The 8024-nt window shown below is 39.2% G+C and overlaps 1 pseudogene; it reads right to left on the bottom strand.

The window, feature by feature from the left end:
* Window positions 1-504: 504 nt before the first annotated feature.
* Window positions 505-1514, bottom strand: LOC105520335 (annotated as a pseudogene).
* Window positions 1515-8024: the final 6510 nt, after the last annotated feature.

The raw sequence follows: 8024 nt of genomic DNA, 5'->3' as shown, positions 1-8024 counted from the left end.
TCTGCATGGCAAAATAAAATAAAACAACATAACCCCAAACACACACATCTGCTGACTTTCATAAGTCAGTCAATACTAGGGAATTGGCTGAAGCAGGACAGAAGATACATACACATATGCGTTTGGCATCCAGATAGACAACCTGGGTCCATTAGGCATTAATAGGGAGCTCTGGAAACTGCAGTCTACTGCAGAGCACGTGCCACACCCAGATAATCTTTTTAAAAAATCTATAATTAGCTTTATTAACAGTGTAACATTTTCACAAATTCTTAAATTTTATGTTTTAATTTTCATAATATTACAGTTTAAAACATACAGCTTAAAAACAAGCATATTCAAATCAACAAATATTCAAGCCTACATGACAGAAGAATGAAATAAGATTGCCTTTTTATATAATCAGCTGAATTCTTTTTATGGGCAAAAAGTTAATATTGGTATTTAAAAACCTAAATGTCCAATGTTTCTGCTGGCCATCCAATCCAACCATATGTACATTACTTAGGCCACAGGATTGCCCATTAGTCTTTCTTGTCAGAGAGCAATTAGCCTCTGAATCATTTTCGCTCAGCACCAGCTTTCTCTATAAATAAATTTGGATAGGCCAGGGAATTGTCATCTTGGTACTTGATAGAAGTAGGGATGCTGCTCAGTTGTATTTCGTTTTTCAGTACTGGGTGGATCAACACCTGCTAATGCTGGTCCTGATGTTGAAGTTGCATATTTTGCCTCACTAGGTTCCACTAACTTTTTGACTTCTTAATTGATCTGAATGTCTGCTGAACAAAGGAATCACTTTCAACAGCTTCCATTTCTTTTGCTTTTTTCACTTGTTCTATCAGGGTGGTTTGATCTTCCTTCTTTCTTCTCTTTGCTTCTTCCTCATTTCTTTCTTTGGCTTTCAATGCATCATCAGCTTTTGCAGCAGATTCAAGAACCAGCTGTAGTCTGGCTTTGGCCTGTTCAGCTGGTGGCACATGTTTTAATCCAGCTTTGATGTTTCCAGATTCCCAATGTTTAATGTTATGTAATCCTTGTCCTTCCCTTATCTTTCCCCTTTTCTCTTTATCTCTGCCTTTCCGTTGTTCTTTATCCTGAGAACAACTATGCATTCTTCTGTGGCTGGACCTTTCACTGCTCTGACTGTGAGAACGTGGACAAGGCCTTCACCTAGATCTTCTTATTCTGCTTTTTGACCTAGACCTCTTAATTCCATAGGATTTCCCTCGACCCCTTGAACGACTTCGAGTTAGTTTCCTTCTAGAGCCATGAGATCCACTCCTTGATTGATGCCTGTGTCTTCTGTCGTAAGAATGTGAATGAGGCTGAAGATCTCTGGACCAAGATTTTGACTTTGATCTTGATTTCCTTCCTTCTTTCTTTCAGCTGTATATTCTACTATCTGAAGAACTCCTCGTTGAGGACCGTCTACAGTGCTTTTTTTTTTTTTTTTCCTCTGTCTCTCTCTCGGTTCTGCTTTCTTCTACAGTATTTGATGACCAGCGTCCCATTTCTATAAGCTGGGTCCAGACCTTTGGGCTCACACCTTCCTTTGACACGCAAGCGCCGCAGACCCTGAGAGGTTTCTTCAGATCAGGGTGCCGCTGGCATCCACTAAACTTGCTTCAGTTTAAGCTCAGCACCTTCCTGAGAATCATTTCATTTTATCTTTCATTTTGTAGTGAGAAGAGGCTTCAGCATGAATAGGGAAATGCAAGGTGTATAAAATAGAATGGAGTTGTGAATTAGGTAATATGAGGGAGAAAATTATAAAAAATATAAAACATTTTAAAGACAAATGCATGTTGCACAAAACCAGGAGATGACTTCATTTTAAGAGGTACCTGCTGGTCTTAGAAGCTTTAAGTGGTTTATAACCTAGTCAATAATAAGTGGCAGATCAATTGAAAATATGTTTGCATAAAGTTCTTAGTTCAGAGGCAAAGCTAGGATGCTACGCACAGCAACATTGGAAGGGAAGGAGCTTTTGAAATCCAAGTCTGGGCATTTGCTCTAATCAGAGGTCAACATCTTCTCTGCCCTCCTAACCCACTCCCCTGCCAGGTGTCCTATCTCCCAGACCACACATTAGCAGATATAATATCTCATTCTGGCTTCTCATCATTCTCTTTCCAGAAAAATCCTGACATGATTTTATCTGCAAGATGGAGAGAAAAGGAGAGAGCATCACATGTCTTATATTAATCACAAAAACTAGATGGGTTTTATTTCAGGAGCTAATTCTTTTGAGAACACAAGGGAATCTTTGATCTTAATCTATTTGATGTGGTTTTAAGTAAAGGAGCATCTTATGTTTACTTTGAAAGTGTTTTTTACTTCAGGCTTGATCAAACATTACATTTTGTTTCAGAGAAAAACTCACGTGGAACGCAGCATACAGTATAGAATTAGACATCCCTAGGCTTGAAGCCCATCTCAGCCATGAACTACCTTCATGACCTTCAGCTAGTTACTTTTCCTCACTCAGCTTCAGTTTCTTCATTTATAAAGCAAGTGCCTCAACATCCCTGTTTGATTTTCTTAATCTTGTCTACACGTCTACAAGTAGCCCTTTTATTACTGATTTTTAACTAGTGCTGGCCATTGGAATGACCTGAGAAGCCCATGTCTCACTCTCAGACGGGGGGAATTTTGGTTCTAATGGCAGTCATGGTTGAGAGTCCACTGTGTTAAAGTCTCTTCATTTGAAGCATCTATGTGAATTCTATTTTCTGCTTAAACCCAGACATAGATGTTAAGTTTTAAAATTACATCTTACAGTCATTCCCACTACATACTCATTGAGTGCTTACCATGTACAGACTCTGTGATAGACTATGGAAATACATTCAAAGAAATTCCCTGTTTTTAAGAATTTTATCTAGTGTTTAGAAAATGCATTTAAAACTTATAATTAAAATACTGTAGATCTTGGCTTCAAGGATGCACCTTGTTGTCTGTAATCATATTTGTAGTTATATATTGCTTTGAAAATACACTGTAGACATTAAGGAAAAAAAGGAAATAAAAAGTACATGAATCATGAAGGAGAAAATAAAATTGTCTTTGTTCACAGATGACATGATTGTCCCTGTAGAAAATCCCAAAGAACTGGCAAAACAAACAAATCTAGAACTAATTAGTTCTAGATTATAGCAAGGTTGCAGGATACAAGCTTAATACATGAAAGTGAATTCCTTTCCTATATACCAGCCATGAACAATTGGAATTTGAAATCAAAATACAACACCATTAATATTATTACCAAAAGAGAGAGAGAGAAATATGTATTACGCTAACAAAAGAAGTAAAAAAGGTATGTGAGAAAAACTACAAATCTCTGATGAAATAAATCAAAGGAGATCTAAATAAATGGAAAGACAAACTGTATGAATGGATAAGACTCAATCTTGTTATGTGTCAGTTCATCCCAATTTGATCCATAGATTCAGTGCAATCCTAGAAGGCTACTTTGCGGATATCTGCAAACTGATTCTAAGGTTTACATGAAAAGGCAAAAAGATGCGATAGTCAAAACAGTATTGAAGAAGAACAAAGAAGACGGACTCTCCTTGACTTCAAGTCTTTCTATAAAGCTACAATAATAAAAATAGTGTGGCATTGGTGAAAGAATAGACAGATCAAAGAAGCAGCATAGAGTATTCAGAAATCAACTCATACAAATATAGCCAACTGATCTTTGACAAAGAGGTAAAACCAATTCAGTGGAGAAAGGGAAAAGATAGTCTTTGTAACAAATGGTGCTGCAACTGGAGTTCCTTATGAAAAAGAAAAAGAAAGACTCTAGACACTGACATTACACCTTTCACAAAAGTTAGTTCAAAAAAAAAATCATAGATCTAAATGTAAAACACAAAACTATAAAACATGTAAAAGATAACATAAGGAAAAATCTAGATTACCTTCGTTTTGATAATGAGTTTTAAGATATGATGCTAAAAACATGATCCACGAAAAAAAAGTGTTAAGTGGGACTTCATTAAAATTAGAATCTTCTGGGCTGGGCATGGTGGCTCACGCCTGTAATCCCAGCAATTTGGGAGGCCAAGGTGGCAGATCACAAGGTCAGGAGATTGAGACCATCCTGGCCAACATGGTGAAACCACATCTCTACTAAAAATACAAAAATTACCTGGGCATGGTGGCATGCACCTGTAGTCCCAGCTACTCGGGAGGCTGAGGCAGGAGAATCACTTCAACCCAGGAGGCGGAGGTTGCAGTGAGCCAAGACTGCACCACTGTACTCCAGCCTGGCAACGGAGCGAGACTCCGTCTCAAAAAAAGAAAAAAAAGAAAAAAAAATCAGAATTTTCTTGTCTGTGAAAAATACTGTTAAGACAATGAAAAGACAAGTCACACACTAGGAGAAAATCTTTGCAAAACACTATTGGTAAAGGATGTGTATCCAAAATATGTAAAGAACTCTTTAAAAATTCACAATTAAAAAAAAAACCAGCCCAATTAAATTGACAAACCATCTGAACAGACACCTCACCAAAGAAGATACATAGCTTAAAAGCAAGCATAGGAAAATATGCTCAACATCATATGCTATTAGGTGATATAGCTTGGATGCTTGTCTTCTCCAAATCTTATGTTGAAATGTAATCCCTGTAATCCCTAATGCTAATGGTGGGGCCTGGTGGGGAGTGTTTGGGTCATGGGGGAGGATCCTTCATGAATGTCTTGGTGCTGACCTCACAATAATGAGTGAGTTCTCACTCTATTCACGTGAGATCTGGTTGTTTAAAGAGTGTAGCCCCTCCCCACTCTCTCTTCCGCTCCCACTCTCACCATGTGATGCCCCTGTTCCTCCTTCTCCTTCCACAGTGACTGTAAACTTCCTGAGGCCCTAACAGGGGCAGGTATCAGTGCCATGCTTACTGTGCAGCATGTAGAACTGTGAGCCAATTAAACCCCTCATCTTTATAAATTGCCCAGCTTCAGATATTTCTTTATAGTGATGCAAATGCAGCCTAACACATCAGGGAAACACAAATTCGAGCAATAAGGAGACCCCTATTAGAATAACTAAAATCTAAAATACTGATGATACCAAATGCCAGTAAAGATGTGGAGTGACAGGTACTCTCATTCACTACTAGTGGGAAAGCAAAATGATACAGCTACTTTGGGAGAAAATTTGGCAGTGTTTTTACAAAGTTAAACATATTCTTCCCATACATCAGGCAACCACACTCCTTGGTATTTACCCTATGAGTTCAAAACTTATGTCAACCCAACCTGCACACGAATGCCTACTGGTAAGTGAAATAAGCCAATGTGAAAAGGCTATGTAATGTATGGTTTCAACTATATGACATTTTGGAAGTGGCAAAACTATAGATCAATGATATAAAGGGATTTGGGAAGCACAGGAGGAAGAGGAAAGGGATGAATAAGGGGGAGCACATGGGATTTTGAAAGCGGTGAAACTATTTTTTTTTTTGAGTGGAGTCTCGCGCTGTCTCCCAGGCTGGAGTGCAGTGGCGCAATCTCGGCTCACTGCAAGCTCCATCTCCTGGATTCACACCATTCTCTTGCCTCAGCCTCCCGAGTAGCTGGGACTCCAGGCGCCCACCACCATGCCCGGCTAATTTTTTTTGTATTTTTAGTAGAGATGGGGTTTCACCGTATTAGCCAGGATGGTCTCGCCCTCCTGACCTTGTGATCCACCCGCCTGGACCTCCCAAAGTGCTGGGATTACAGGCGTGAGACGCTGCACCCGGCCGAAACTATTCTATGTGGTATTATAATGATGGCACATGGTATTATGCGTTTGGTCGTAGAATGTACAACACAAGAGTGAACCCTAATGTTAATGATGGACTTTAGTTAATAGGAATGCATCAATATTGGTTGTCCAATGGAAACAAATGTACCGTTCCAAAGCAAGGTGTTAACAATAGGGGAAACTGCTAGTTGGGGTGGGGTGGAAAGAGTGGGCTATATTTACTTCCTGCTCATCTTTCTATAAACCTAAAACTGACCTAAAAGTAATGTCCACTAATAAAAACTATGCTGCAGAAGTATCACAGGCTGCATTTAATACAACTGCTTCTCATGAGTATCTAAAACTTTCTTAAAATTACCAATAGAATCTTATTGATTAGAAATAATAAAATATAAAATAATGGTGGGACAAGGAATCATTAGTGGTCCTTTCCTTCTCTTTGAAGTAGGAAGCCATGGTATGTTCCGGAGGCCAGAATGTTCAGAGGCAAATTTCAAGTTGTTTGGGTTGTGCCTTAGCTTTCCCACTGAGTACAAATGTTCCATCCAAATGCATGGGTAGAATTGTTGCCCCGAATTTAGTGTTTGGAATTACTAGTAAGACTCACTAGGAATTACTACTAATTCATGCAGGCTTGAAGTTGGACTACATGAAAAGCAGGTGAGATGATTTTGGGGAAGGTTTCATGAAAGTCTTTCCATACAGACTTTATTTTCCTTAGCTGCAAACAAGGGAGACAGAATAGATGATGTGGATGATTCATCTTAACTCAAACTATATGAATGATTGATATTCTGGGCACAGTAGGAAAAATAATGTAAACCATCTTTATGAGATAATGAGTTTTGTACTTGAGTTATCACTCGGGAATGGAATATAAAATTTCTCATCAACCAATCCCTGAAAAGCAGGGATTGGCAAACTTTTTCTATAAAAGTAAAAGACTTGATAGTAAATATTTTGGGTTTTGTGAACTCTACTGTCAGTCACAGCTATTCAACTCTTCTATTGTATGAACACACTACAGACAATACATAAATGAATGAGTGTCACTATGTTTCAATAAAATTTTATTTACAAAAACAGGCAAAGTGGGCCATGGTTGGTCAACATCTTTTAGGCACTGAAACGATATGTTGGACCAAAGTCAAAGGAAAGGAGAAATGAAGAAAGGGGGAAAAGAAAGAAAAAAGGAAGGAGAGAAGGAAGGAAGGAGAGAAGGAAGGAAGAAGAGAAGGAAGGAAGGTAAGTCACACGTGCCTTATAGTGTTCATTCACTTAATCGTTTGTTCCCATGGCAAATATTTTAAGCTTCTGTTTTCAGGCACTGTGCTAAGCACTCGAGATTTTTAGAAGAGAGTGATAAAAAGTTGAATAAGAGAGTCTCTGCACTCAAGATGCATATGGGCTAGAAGGGGATATATTCATGTAATAATAATCATAATAAGTAGATGCACTGAGACTTCCCTGACAACCCCGAATAAGCATGATCCCTACCTACCCAAGTATGCCTGAAATCATAAACGGCAGCCATTTAGAAGCTGCTCGCTTTTGTTTTGCTGAGTAGGATGTGAAAAGTACAGGCAAGAATTGAGTTCCCGTGTGTCCATGGGCAATGACGTGGATTTTAGAGGTTATGCTGGGTGGAGGTGAGGAGAAAAAAGATGAGAAAACTGATAGACCTGTGGGAAGAAACATGGAGCCAATGAGAAGGATTGCGATGAGGCTTCTGAACTGTAGTGTGCAATATGGATTCTCCTGTCCTTCCCCCTGGGAAACAGCAGGTCATTCACGTGCTGTGAACTTAGACCTGTCTTGGGGAATTAAAAGAAAGTGCTCATGTGGGCTCAGAGCAGCTAGGGGGAAAAGACATAAGAGGTCTGCCCATCCTGCCTCCCATCTCTAACCCCTGGCAACCAATAATCATAATCCACTCTCCATCTCTATAATGTCACTATTACAAGATGACTTATACATGGAATCATACTGTATGTGACCTTTGAGACTGGCTTTTTTCATTCTGCATAGTTCCTTTGAGATGCATCCAAGTTGTTGCCATATCAGTAGTTGCTTCCCTTTTTTTTCTTTTTTTGAGACTGAGTCTCACTCTCTTGCTAGGCCGGAGTGTAGTGGTGTCATCTTGGCTCACTGCAACCTCCGCCTCCTGGGTTCAAGCGATTCTCCTGCCTCGGCCTCCTGAGTAGCTGGGACTACAGGTGCCCACCACCACGCCCAGCTAATTTTTGTATGTTTTAGTAGAGATGGG

The sequence above is a fragment of the Colobus angolensis genome, unplaced genomic scaffold (assembly GCF_000951035.1).
Source record: "Colobus angolensis palliatus isolate OR3802 unplaced genomic scaffold, Cang.pa_1.0 Scaffold379, whole genome shotgun sequence".
In the NCBI taxonomy this organism is placed as follows: Eukaryota; Metazoa; Chordata; class Mammalia; order Primates; family Cercopithecidae; genus Colobus; species Colobus angolensis.
The sequence above is the reverse complement of the archived record's forward strand: the minus strand, read 5'-3'. Positions and strand labels throughout refer to the sequence as shown.